We start from the raw sequence: 15295 nt of genomic DNA on the forward strand, positions 1-15295 counted from the left end.
CTGACAAAACCTTTATGCACGGTTTTCTCCAAAGTAGTAACTTTTCCGTTTTGCTTCGTTGTAGTTAATTCAAAAGCATAAGGAATTTTGTTAAGATGTCACCTGAAAGCAGTTCCGCCGCCGCGTCGAGAAGTGCCAACAACTCCAAGTCGAACACAGATGATGAGTTTTTTATGAAGTATGCTACGATTACAAGGACTCATCCCAAATTCGTGGCAACTCTTCTGACTGATTCAGAGAATGATGGAAAAGTCCAATCAGTTTATACATGGCGTATAATGAGATTTTGCCTTCAAAAGAAAGAGTATCCAGCTTCTCCCATAGACTTCAAAATCTTTCATAGTCCATTGCGCTCTTATGACAAATGGATGAAGTTCATGATGAGCCGAGAACATGTAAGATCTAATATGACTGGGGCGTAAATCGTGAATGCTGTCATGGCTTCTGCAACACTTCAAATCAGAAAAGACATTGCAGGCTTGATTACTTTCATCTCCAGATGGTGTCCGGAAACTCAAACGGCTATATGTAGATGGGGTGATATGACTATTTCTTTAGAAAGCATAGATGTTCTATTGAGTCTTCCAATAATTGGGAAACTTGACGTTGTCTTGTCTGAGGAAGAAGAAGAAATACATGCCGCTTTGGTCACGAAAGCAACATGATATGTTCGAAATAATCATGAGGAAAAGTGCTTCTATAACTGGTGGGTATCTGAGTGGTTCCCTGATGAGCCGGAGTCGGATCAATTGCTGGATGATACACTCCATGTTGCTGCATTTTTAGTTATGTGGCTATCCAAAGACATTTATGATGATGGCTCCGGTAAGAAGGAGATAAGGCAGAAGCTCATCAAATTTGATAACAAACTAGCGAAAGGCGTTGCTCTTCCCATTGGCAGTTTGTTTCTTGGTTATTTGTACACCCATATGGATCACTTAGTAGCGGACATGTACGTCTCTAATGGGTACATGAAAGTAGACTCGTACATCCATGTCACCTTTCTCCAAGCATGGTTGTGGGAGAATTTCAAAAATTACGCTCCCAATCCGAAAACATCATTCCCTGATGCATATGGCGGCTCTAGGATTCTCCGTTGGTTGGAGAGGCTTCCAATACCTAGATCAAAGCTCATTGAGTTTCTTGACAAAGCGCATGTAGTTAAATTTCATCCTTGGTATCCGGTCCATACATCTATAGTTCAACCAGACACTTTTGCTTTTGTACCAAACGTGATATTGCATTCTGCTGGCGGGCATATGAGCATTGGGGAAATTGTGTTCTTGCGAAGCTGCATACATCTTTTTTCAGAGGATCTTGTGGCATAGTCCCTGACAACACTGACATGGCTTCTCGACATATGGGTTTTGATCAGGGAGTCCCATTTCGTCGCCCAGCAACGACTCCATATGTAGGACACATATAGACCAAGTCACCCCCGTTTGAACATGAAGTCAAACCTTATTCTATTTCTAGTATTACTTCTTAAATTATGATTTCCCTATTCTAGAACTTCTAGAACTTATTAAGTTTCCTAGTTTGGTAGGATTTCTTTTTCTAAGTTTTATTACTTTTAGGAAATAGTGAAGCCTATATAAGAAGGCCTAACCTTGTAGAATTTATACATTCAACATTATTATCTTATTTGATTTATCAAAGATATTTTATTTAGTTATTGTTCTCTAGTTTTCTTATAGTTTTTGTGAATATATTGATTTCACACTAGTTTTCACTATCTTTTGGATCCTTGATCCAAATTATTACGCTTCTGCTACGTCAAGTGGTACCAGAGCCTCGATTGAGAGCCCCCACTAACATGGGTGATAAGAAGAGTGAAGAGTTAAGGACTAGTTTGAAGAAAGACCTAGAAGCTGATGTGAAAGCAATGGGAATCAGGATAAAAACGGAATTAACCACTGAATTAACCACAGTGATAGATGAACGTTTTTAAGATTTCAAAGAGTGGTTTTCTACCAAGTTCAGGGGACACGAAGGAAAGAAGGTAATTGGAGAATTACCTAAAACCCAAGATGGAATTGTCCATCCTCATACTTCTACCCTTCCCAACTCCGCCAATCAAAGCCCTCCATTCACTTCCCAACCTTCTTACAGCCATGATACTTCCAGAAATAAGTCATATTACCATCCATTATTCACCACTCCAACTTACTCTTCCTGTCCACATTACTCAACCCCACAATTTGAATCTTTCGAAGATTTCAGCTCTTACTCTGCTCCCCATAACTTAAACAAATCTTTTACAAAGCAGCAAGCAGTTGATGTTGAAGATTATGAGCCATATTATTATCCTCCACCACCACGCCATCAGAGGAACATGGGAAATCCGCAAACCTATCGCCCCAAGTCTGATATAACTCTGTTTGATGGACTTCTACACATTGAAGATTTCTTAGATTGGTTGTGTACAGTTGATCGTTTCCTTGCATATATGCTCATACCTGAAGATCAACAAGTAGAATTTGTTGCTTTCAAACTTACGGGACCAGCCTCCTCATGGTGGGATCATCTTCAACTAGAAAGAGCCAACGAAGGAATGCGACAAGTTCAATCCTGGCCAGCCATGAAGCAACTATTGAAGAAGAGGTTTCTGCCTCCGGATTACATGCAGACCTTATTTATCACCTTACAAAATTGTCGTCAAGGAAACCGTTCAGTACAAGAATATGTGACTGAATTTTCTCGTTTATTGTCTCGGAATCAGCTGAATGAGACGGTTGATCAAATAATTGGATGTTTCATCAATGGACTTGATTGGAATATACAAGAAAGGTTAGCTACTCAACAATATACTTCTCTTCATGCTGTCATTAATAATGCTCTAAAGATAGAATCTTTCATACTTTCTCCACAACCATACCCAAAAACCTCATCCTTTAGCCTAGAAAACCTTTATTTCAAAGTTTTCCTAATAGGAAAAAAACATATCCATACCAATCTCGTATTTCTCCTACTCCCACTACCACTACAACCCAACCATGTTCTTCCCAAACCCCACCTGCCACGAAGGCTCCACCACCTCCACCCCAACCTAATAATGCCCAACCCATTAGGTCAAAACCTCCAAACCCTTATGCCTACCCAACTGAAAACAAGTGTTATAAGTGTAAGCAACCAGGGCACACATCAAATCAATGTAGAAGTGGGCGTACATTAATGACCGAAGAAGAATTTGTTGTGCATGAGGAAGAAAGTGAAGATGTTCATAGAAATATCGAAGATATACAAGCATATGTGGAGGAAGGAGATGAAAGTGATCATGTCTCTTATGTTATTCGAAATCTATTATCCATTCCTCGTGTTGACTATCCAACCCGTAATCGTCTATTCCGCACTCAATGCCGTGTGCAAGACAAGAAATGTGATATGATCATTAACAGTGGAAGTTGTCAAAATATTGTTTCATCCAGATTGGTGGAAAAGCTGCAATTATCTACTCATCCACATCCTAAACCATACTCCATTGGTTAGATTGATGATAACAACAAGAAGAATGTAGATTCTCAATTTTTTGTGTCATTTAAAATTGGAGCATACAACGAGACAGTGGTTTGTGATGTTGTGGACATTACTGCTTGCCACATATTACTTGGATGCCCATGGCTATATGATGTAGATGTCACTTATCGAGGTAACGCTAATACATATTCGTTCATATACAATAATCACATTGCAACCATATTACGGGAAACCTAAGCCAAGTTTACAACAAGAAGAGACTACGATGTTGGTTTCCCCGGACATCTTAGACGATGCACGAGAATCAGGTACGATCTATGTCTTAGTTGTACAACCTTCAACTCCTGACCTTCCTACAACTATTCCTACTCAAGTGCAGTCCTTGCTAGATGAGTTTGCATGTGTTTTACCATCTGATATGCCTGATTCTTTGCCACCTATGAGAATTATTCAACAACAAATAAATCTCATTCCTAGTGCAAGTTTTCCTAATCTTGCACACTACCATATGAGCCCTAAGGAGCACGATATACTTTGAATACAAGTGGATGAATTGCTGTCTAAAGGTTTCATACAACCTAGTTTGAGCCCTTGTGCTGTTCCAGCCCTTCTTGTGCCAAAAAAAGATGGAACTTGGCGTATGTGTATTAATAGTAGAGCTGTTAACAAGATCACGATCCGTTATTATTTCCCAATTCCAAGATTAGATGATATGCTTGACATGCTCTCCGGTTCCATAGTATTTTCGAAGATTGATCTTAAAAGTGGGTATCATTAAATCAGAATTAGGCTTGGAGATAAATGGAAGACTGCGTTTAAGACAAAAGATGGTCTCTTTGAGTGGCTTGTTATTCCATTTGGTTTGTCTAATGCTTCAAGTACATTCATGAGACTTATGAATCAAGTCTTACAGCCTTTCATTGGTAAGTTTGTTGTGGTTTATTTCGATGACATTCTTATCTATTCTAAATCTGAAGAGGAACATCGCTCTCACTTGTGGGCTATTTTCAATGCGCCCAAGGAGAATGAGTTATTTATAAATTTGAAGAAGTGTCAATTTTTCACTTCAAAGGTTCTGTTTTTGGGTTACGTTGTTTCTGCTGATGGTATTCAAGTAGATAATTCCAAAATCATAGCTATTCGTGATTGGCCTACTCCGAAGACAGCATCTGAAGCTCGAAGTTTCATGGTTTAGCTTCCTTTTACCGTCGATTTATAAGGGATTTCGGCTCTATCGCAGCTCCTATTACTGACAGTTGAAAGGATAAAAGGTTCTTATGGACACATGAAGCTGAATCAAGTTTTCAATTACTAAAAGAAAGACTTACCTCTGCTCCTATCCTTGCACTACCTGATTTCAACAAGCTTTTTGAAGTACATTCCTATGCTTCCATATTAGGAGTTGGTGCTGTTTTGTCCCAAGAAGGTAAACCCATTGAATTTCTTAGCGAAAAACTCACCGAAGCTCACCAAAAGTGGTCCACATATGAGTTAGAGTTCTATGTTGTGATTCGTGCACTACGGAAATGGAGACATTACTTAATACACAAGGACTTTGTCTTGTATACTGATCACCAAGCCCTTAAGTATATTCAGAATCAATCACCATCCAATAGAATGCATATTAGTTGGATTTATACCTTATAAGAATATACGTTCTCCATTCAACACAAGTCTGGTTTGAACAACAAAGTTGCTGATGCACTTAGCCGTTTCAATAATCATAGCGCTCGCGAGTTGCTCCTTGTTACCATCCGTGCTGAAGTGATTACTTTTGACTCTCTTAAGGAATTGTATCCTACTGATCCCGAATTTTCATTACTATGGCAGAAATGTTCTTCCAAGCAACAAGGTACGAGCAATTTTGCTTTATATAATGGGTTTCTTTTCAAAAGTAGTCGTTTATGCATTCCCGATGGTTCATTCGGTGAGCACCTTATTAAGGAGTTACATAGTAGTGGTCTTTCTGGCCATTTTGGGCGATATAAGACTATATCTCTAGTCGAAGCTCGTTACTTTTGGAATTCTCTCAAAAAGGATGTCGATGATTTTGTGCGACGTTGTATGGTTTGTCAACGAAGTAAGGGTCATGCACAAAATACAGGATTATACATTCCTCTCCCAGTTCTAGATGCTCCTTGGGAAGATATATCAATGGATTTTGTGCTAGGTTTACCAAGAACCCAAAGAGATCATGATTCAGTTTTTGTGGTTGTTGATCGCTTTTCAAAAATGGCACACTTCATTCCTTGCAAGAAGACTATGGATGATGTAACCACAACAAATCTATTCTTCCGTGAGATAGTACGTTTGCATGGAATTCCCAAGACCATTACTTCTGATCGAGTCACTAAGTTCTTAAGTTGGTTTTGGAAGACATTTTGGACTCGTCTCCAAACCAAACTGCAGTTTAGTAGCACAACTCACCCTCAAACAGATGGTCAAACTGAAGTAGTAAACCGATCATTAGGGAAGCTTATTCGTTGTTTATCTGGAGACAAGCCACGACAGTGGGATTTATCTCTTGCTCAAGCTAAGTTTGCCTACAATTCAGTTCCTAATCGATTCATGAATAAACTCCGGAAAGAAGTATATATAATTTTAATATATGACGTACGTAGGCCGGATATAGTTACCTTTCATATCTATAGAGGGTGATCCTCGGACCTTTTGCCATATGAACCATATCCTCTTCACCATTAGATGGAGTAAATTGCAACGGTTCAATCATCGGTGCTTTTCCTTTAATATCAACCTTGCTAATTGTTTAATACCAACCCCACTAAAAAATCTTCTTGTTGAACCTTCTTATGAGGGAACCTCGGGTCCTTTTACTTTGACTTCGCTACCTCAGCTTAGTCTGCCTTATTCTATTTTTCTTCATTTACGTTTTTTTTGTAGTCGCACCTCTCCTCTTTATATCCTCCTCCTCATATAACCTGTTCAAGCGCTCAAACCCTGGAAGATCTCTTTGATTTGAGGCCACCAATTGTGGACCCTCTTGAACCAATCTCTTCGCTTCTACCCTCTCTTGTTTCATTGTTTTTTTTTTTTGAATGCCTACCCTTTTCCTTCCCCTTGGTTGGTTCAAGAATATCTTTTCCGGTGAAGGGACAGTTGAATTTCCGCAACCCATACAACCAAAGTTGTCTTTGCACCGGTAGTAAAGAATCATATTTATCAAAAAGTTTCTTGTACATGTCGTAAAACACATCCCCGATACCTTGATTGGGTATTAGATTGTTGAATGATAATTGTTTCCAAAATGGATATATATCTTCGATTGGAATCATGTTGATCTGTAACTAGCTATCATATGCCTACATGAGAGACCCAAAGCCGACATATTGGGAAAAATACATATAATTCCCGCGGGAATGAATTTCTTCTTAAAAGCATCCACTTCCTTCGTAATTTTCATAATTGCTCAATGGAAACATAGAAACTAATTCCTTGGAGCCAAGGGCTATCCAAATAAAAAGTAGGATTTTTATATAGGTTAAATTCAAAATTTCCTTTGATTTTATCAAGATCATGCTTAAATTACTCTTTTATAGCTTCAAAAACAACAACAAATCCACCATCGCACCCGTACATATTACTCCTGAACCCATAGTGGGATGATTCCATCGTGCTTGTGGCTTGGTTTTCATAATGTTTGTGTTAGTTTACCTACGTACTAATGAACTTTTCTTTTTTGGGATCCAATGATTTTTTCTTCATTTACACCATAACCTCCAGGTAGGCAGCCCTTTTTCCCAATAAAATACTCCCTTTCAAAGAATATTTCTTCCGTAAGCGACCATGTTAATTGTTCCCACCCAATTGAAATTTCTCCCATTTGACAGTGGCTATTTTTTCGTTTTCAACAAATTTTTATTTATATTCTTGTTGTTTTTCTAAGGTGTTTTGTTAATCCTCTTCATCTCGATTTTACTTGGTGGCCATATCATCCTCGTGCAATTACTTTGTACATTGTTTCATGTGTGGAACGTAAAAATAAGATGATGTGTGTCAGAGAAAAAAGACTTGATATGACCCACATCAATGCTTGCTCTTTATCTGTAATCAACATCTTAGGATTATAACCTTCTTGGTACAATAACTTGACCTTATGTAATTCCCACATGTGACTTTCTTTCGTCTTTCAAGAAACAAGACCCAACAATAAATGTCGACTTGGTAAATGTTTGCTCATCAAAGTTAAATATCACCACGTTGTACTTGTTCAATTTTTATGTGCAATCCATAAAAGGAATTTGAAGCATCTTGCCAATTGTACAAATTCCAGATGAAGCAATGAAAAGATATTTCACTTTTTGTTCCTCATTAGGTCATAAAAATAATAATAATTGTAGTTTTCATTCTCAAACAAAAATAAAAACTGTTGCATAAGTACTCTATCTTGTCGTGTCTCATTTTTCAATTTTTCTCTTGCATTTTATATGGTTGCCAATGTAAATGAGTTTTTGGACTTTAATACCTTCACACTACTAAGGGTGTCAATAGATCTTGTGCGTATGTTTACTATCTCATTTTCTTTGGGACTGAGGCTTTTCGGACAATGATGGTTGATCAAACTCTCCGGAATTGGACGGTTATGAAAACCCGAGACAACTTCACTCATAAACCACACTTGCTTTAGCTTGTTATATCTAAATTGAAGCTTAAAAGTGCATCCCCACTTCTTCGTATTATGAAATCCCTTTTTTCTTTTGGTTTTTGCTTTATGCTAAGAACCCTTTTTCCCAATAACTCTCGTACTTTTCATCACACTCGCAAACCATTTGAAAATTGGTGTCTCTAACTTGTTTATTGTAGACTATGATACACATCTTTTCAACCTTTTTTTCTCGAGCCCATTTCTTTGCATCTTCCTTATCCTTCCAATCAAAGTTGTTTGCATAGTGATTACTTGTGTGCTCACTTAATACTTGAACAATCAGGGGTTGGTCTTTCAAAACTGTAATATTTGGGGGGTTCGGTACAAGCTGCAACTATGAAAATGAAATATAGCAGAGCATTAGTGGAAGAAAAATACTAAAAAAAGCTACATACCGCTAGGTTGACAAGTGGAATACCAGTCGTACCCGCACCTATGGCTAGGACGTATGGTTAAATCCCAACCATAAACGATATTTACGACCGTTATTCCTAAAACGTAGACATTCCTGATTCTTGATAATGGTTGGAAATTTTAATTTACGGCTTGGAAAACCACCCGTAGCTTGCGTAACGGCCTGGAAACCAAGACCAGACGACACCGACAACGTTACTGAGCAATTAACGCTTTTCCCCAGGTGAACTAGCCGGAAAAAAATATTACGGCGGGGTAACCCAACTGCCGCTGACAATATTAAATAAAATTTGATATTCTCATGCAACGTGGGGAAAAATCTGGTCGTAAGTATGTATTTCCGTCCTGGGCGATTTATCGTTCCAGTCGTAAGTCTGAGATTACGACTTGGAGTTTATGATGGTTGAACCGTCACTGTTGATGACGGCTAGGATTTTATGACTTCTCAGATGTAAAACCACCAGACTACTAGAAATCTAGGATATTTTAAAAGAAAAAATCCAAGCTTTTGTAATTAGTTAGAAGCTTATAAATTGAAAATGCAGTTAGATTAGAGATATATCTCATTATTTTTGAGCGTTTGTTTTTTAATTTTCTTTTTTTTTTAGGTTGATGTTCGAAATCATAAAAAGGTTATGATAAGTTTGAGACAAAAAATTTCTTGATTTTCTAAAAACTCAGCAAATAACCAGTAATTGTTGATGGGTATTAATATGTTATCAAATTTTGAAGATAAGAAATCACATACATCATAAATCTTGTTTGAATCACTCATTTTGAGAAAAAAATTCCAAAATTTTCCCTTTGTCGAACATTTTTTTCTTGTTTTTTTTTTTTTTTGGTTTTCCAACACTAACTTAAAAAAATATGCTAAACTAATTGAATCACTAACTATTGATGTTAATCAAGTTCATTAACACTAATTAAATCAGGAGCATATTTACCATTACCATTAGAAAACATAATTGAATAAGGGATTATGAGGATTCATCTTTTAGTCGGCCCCAAAACTCAACCGAACACATCCTTCGTCTTTAAAGGTCGCGAAAACCAAATTGAAAACATCGGTTTCAGATGCTTTTTTTATTTCACTCTCTTCCGAACCAATTTTGCTAATGGTGGGTTTGTTTGAAGAATTCACAATTTTCAGGAATTTATAATCTCACGGGTATGTTTGGTAACTCAATTGAGAATCCTAGGATTCATAAAATTTTATTGTATTAAAAGTCCATGTATTGTTTGGCATTGCCCTAAAAATCTTAAAAATGTATTAATATGAGATTTGGAGTAAAAAAATGGGTCCTTAAATCTCCCGATAAGTTTCCCAACAAATCTTGGGGGGGGTGGGGGGGGCAGACTCCATATGAAGGATTTGCTGGAAAAGTGAATACCATCGGAAACGTAATTCCAGGAATTTGGGCAACCAAACTACCAAGGGAAACGTAATTCCACCAAATTTTCTGGACCCATAAATCTCATCTTTAAAATTCTACATCCAAACCCACCGTAATAGAAATATTCATATATTGCTTGGGAGCTAATCGAAGGAGATGTGGTTTGTACACAACTCAAGTACCAGAATAACTAATTAGAAAATTGGAGTAAAAAGAAAAGATGAATTTGAAGAAAAAGTACTAGAAAAATTTGGCATTCCGTATTCCAACAGTCTCTAACCAGAATTTGGTACCCAGTTATTTGGATATTATATGGTATCTGGATTGCTTCAAAAATATCAGGACTAAATGTTCGACTGTGGAAGATTCTGTTTGAGCTATTCGTTATTTTCTTTTTCAAATAGGTCAAATTGAAAAAGTGAAAGTAACAATTTTCCAGAAACGGAGGAAGTATTATTTTGCTAGATGAAACAAATGTATATATATATTCGTGTTAATTTAATCCAGTCTAATAATTTTGACAACAATGCATAAAAGTTATATAACAATGGAGATGATACATTCACTAAAAAAACATATATTGCAGAAAAGAAAAGAGCTGATATTAGTTCTTATCCAGAGAAAAAGTCAAGCGAAAAATTCACCCGAAATCAACTTAGTCAAACCTCAAATTTTGCTCACCCTATCTTCAAATTCAATCGTTCTTCTTCATCTTCCCCATTGATTGTACCCAATTTGTTGTTTTTTCTTTTAGTTGTTCTTTTTTTAGCCCTTTTTACCCTATCTTGTTCATCTTTATCCATCTGCATTTTTCTGACCTAATTTTTAAATTGTCTCTTTTTTTGACGTAGTCGAATCTTATAGTTAATTGGGTTTTCTCTTCTGTTTTTATTGTTTGATTCTGCTTGATCAGCTGTTGTTATTAATATGGTTTTTGTTTCTTTTTGATTTCTCTTCAGTGTTATGCGGTGTTGAAGACGTGTTGTCTACATTAGTGATTGCAACAATGTCTCTCACCTTCAGTTGGCTCAATTTCAATTGGTTACACGTCTGTTGGCTTATCCTTAATGCAGTGGTGCAACGATTTTATCGTATCATGAGTATTCTGAACATATTTGATACTTGCTGTCACAAGATTGGTGTTGTATACTTTTATTACCTGCATCATAAACCCTACACGGATAATCCGACACCTGGTGATAAATTCAATTACTCACCTTCTCCAATTTCAATACCTTTCAATACTCATCATCGACAAACCTTCATCACAATAACACCTACCTACTGCTTCTGGTTTCAATCTTTATCCTCTACTACTATAAAAGCGTACCAATCTTTCTTTCTTATTTATCTTCACAATTTTCCTTTCTAGATCTTCATTTCAATCCCTTAACCATGTATGATAACATAAACAATATCTCTCAGCATATGGAGGGTATTTCTTTAGGAAATATACCTGCTAGAGCCAGAGTTGTTACTCATTCAACTACAACTCTACTTCAAGGTATCAAAGATTGGAAAATATGCCTGGCTGGTAAAATTTATGCACCTGGTATCATGTTATGGCAGGATGCTGAAAAATCTGCTAAATTTCTTTGGCATCATCTTAAACGCAATAATCTGTGGCAGCTAATAGTAAGATCACTGGAGCCAAATATTTTTGCTAGCAGATTTAGTACAACTGAAGACAAAGATGCAATTTTGTTTGGTGGTGCTTGGAATTTTTATGGACATCTAATTGTTCTTAGAGATTGGCATCGTTTTTTTCCCTTATCAGCATCTTAATTTTGACACTTCACCCTTTTGGATTGAATTCAAATATCTCCTTCCTGAGTTCACTTACCCTGATATTTTAAGACTTTTTGCTGATATTGTTGGAGATACTATTGCTGTTGAACCTAATGGTATTCACCCTACTACATCCACAAAGTTCAGAGCTATAATAATGATGAGAGTTATACTCTTATGGTTAAAGGAATTCATGCTGCTAATGTTGCAGGAGTGTCTCGATGGGTGGGATTCTTTTTTGAAAAAAGCCATACAAGCTATGTCAAGAATGTCGAGTTGTTGATCATGATGGAGACTTATGTAATGATAGGGAGACTCGTCGAATCAATATGGAAAGTACCATTAGAAATTTTGGACCTGTTGTTGAACAAGTTGTTCTGCCAGTTAGAAATCCTCAAGAACTTGCTAATCTTTTCATGCAACATGAATATCAAAGGAGATCGAATCTTTGCGAACCAGTTGCTTCTTAGGCTGGCCCTTTAGATGGTATGCTTCTCTTTTTTTTTACGGCTACGGATTCTCAATCGAACTCTTCCGTTGCTCCTGCTGACAGAGCCATGCCTCATCCTAACTCTAATATGATGCTAGCTAGTAATAACTCTGGTACTCATACATTCATTCGTCGGGAAAGATGTCGTAATTTTACCACTGTAGTTTTATCTGATGATGAATCTGACCAAGCTTCTATTAGTCATCATACATCTACTAGTCAGCCTCAACATACTTATGTTCAGCATGATAATCAAGTTACTGGATCTTCTGAGCCAACTTTGAGAGACATTGTTGATGCAGTTCATTCCCTGGATCGTAATATCTCCGATGCTAGTCAACGGGTACTTTCTATCACTACATTTGTTTTAACCTTTGCTTTAAATTTTGTTTTAAGTTTTGTTTTACTTTGGTTTAACATTTACATTAGCATGAAACTTCTCTCTTGGAACTGTCAGGTTTTTGGTAACCCTTTCACACGTGATTATCTTCAATTTTGCATTACCAAATATAACCCTGATATTTTCTTTTTGTCCGAAACTAAAACTCAAGCTTCTACAATGCACTTCTATTTACAACAGTTCAAGAATCCTAATTACTGGCATGCTCCTTCTGTTGGTTTGTCTAGTGGTATATCTATTGCATGGAAACTAGGAATTGACCTTGAAATAATGCATACAACTAGACATGACATTCATTCCATTTTGAATACTCACTCTCATTATCCTGAAAAATTATTTAGATGTATGTACGATGCTCATGATCATGCTGAAAATCAACAACAATGGCAGTGCTTATTAGATATGCAACCTTAAGTAGATTTACCATGGGTTTTGATTGGTGATCTTAACTTCACAATAAATGACTCTGAAATTCAAAGCTATCACAACTCTTAACATTATCATTCTAGATTAATTAGACTTATTATTCAACAATTATGTTTAATTGATTTTGGATTCACGAGATCTGCTACGACTTGGTCAAATCATAGAACATATAATGCTCATACAGCTGTTAGGCTTGACAGAGCTTTAGTGAACACTTTGTGAATGAACAACTATTATATTGTTTTTCTTCAGCATATTTCTCCTGTTGCTTCATATCATTCTCCAATCATTTTGTCAACTTGTGGTGATGCTAGTCCTAAACAGATACCTTTTCGGATGTATAGATGCTGGTTTTCTCAACATTCATGTTCATATGCCATTAATGATAGTTGGAATCGAAACTTCTTAGGTTCTCCATCCTATCAATTGACTTCTAAACTTAAATATACCAGAAATATTCTTCAACTTTGGAAGAAACAGTCTTTTGGCAACATAGAATCGAACATTCAATCAATACATCATCAAATACAACATTTCACTAGCCTAAATTTTCCTTCTTCTGACCCCCGCCATTTCCAATTTAACCAGTTCTCTTCAACATTGGTTATCAATTCAAAAATATTTTATACATGCAAAAGGCTAGAACTAGTAACAATGATGCAGACAGAAATACTGCGTTATTCCATTGTACTGCCAATTACAATAAAAAAGAAATCAGATAGATGTTATACAAGATTCAACGGGTATCTGGCATGATTCCAAAGAAGAAAATGAAAGTACACTTTTACAACATTTTTCCAGCATCTCAACAACTACAAATCCAGTTACTGATGCAAACATTTTATCTCATTTTGTCTCAGCAGTTTTCCAAATTAAACCTTAGGCTTCACGGGAGCAGATGGATTTCCAGCTGCTTTTTACCAACAATATTGGTCGACGGTCAGTAATAAGGTAACTTCAATGATCCATCATTTCTTTATTCATAAATTCATGCTTCGTGATATCAATCTTACCTTTCAAATCCTTATACCTAAAGCATTACATCCTCAAACACCTAATGAATACAGACCAATTATTTTATGTAATGTAAGCTATAAGATAATCTCCAAAATCATTTCTAATCGATTGAAACCTCTTCTTTCAAAAACCAGATCACCTACTCAATGTGCTTATGTACCCGGCAGACACATTCAAAACAACATCATTATTGCGCATGAACTGATTCACACAATGAAGAAAAAAGGAAAAGTTTCTTATATTGGCCTTACACTGGATATGTCGGGCTTTCGACAGGCTAGAATGGCCATTTATTTTTGACATTCTTCCGCAGCTTGGTATTCATCAAGACCGGATCCAGCTTGTACAACAATATGTTACTACAACAAGCATTACTCTCCTCATCAATGGTAGCTCATTTGCTTCCTTTACTCCTTTGCGTGGGATCCGTCAACGTGATTCGTTGTCACCTTATTTATTTTTCATAATCATGGAAGTTTTTTCAAGAATAATTCAATCTCAAATATTACAAGGTAACTTGAAAGGAATTACTGTTGGGAAACATGGCCCTCAGATGAGTCACTTATTTTTCACCGATGACTGCCTTTTATTTCTTGAAGCTTCTCCAAACTATCTTCGCAATCTTCCACATATCCTTGATCAGTTTAGTAAATCTTACCATTTTCTTCAGCAAAAACGTCTCCCCTTCTCTCAGAAATCAGTTTACTAATACTCTTCACATGAAAATTATTGGTCTAGGCGAAAAATATTTGAGAATACCTCTACTGCTGCAGAGATCAAGAACAAAAAACTGTCAGCCGATTTTGGAGCATATGTCTGCGCGACTACTAGGATGGAGTAGTAAAATTATCAACCAAGCTGGTAAGACTACTCAGCTGAATTCTGTTCTTAGTACAATGAGTTTGTACCATATGCAAGTTTTAAAACAACCTGATACAACTATTCATCAAATGGAACAACTTCAGAGAAACTATTGGTGGAACCGTTCATCAAGTCATTGGAAAAAACACTTCAGATATTGGGAAAAACTGAATTTCCCTAAGAGATTAGGAGGCTTAGGACTCAACAACTTCATCATTATAATTCTGCTATGTTAGCTAAACTAGCAAGGAACATCATTCATAGTCCAGATGATCACTATGTACAATTATTGAAGTCAAAGTACTTTCCTTATCATGATATTAAGCATGAGCCACCACCTACCATCTTCGGTGGGTATCTCAGCT

Source organism: Papaver somniferum, chromosome 2 (assembly GCF_003573695.1).
Source record: "Papaver somniferum cultivar HN1 chromosome 2, ASM357369v1, whole genome shotgun sequence".
Classification (NCBI taxonomy): domain Eukaryota; kingdom Viridiplantae; phylum Streptophyta; class Magnoliopsida; order Ranunculales; family Papaveraceae; genus Papaver; species Papaver somniferum.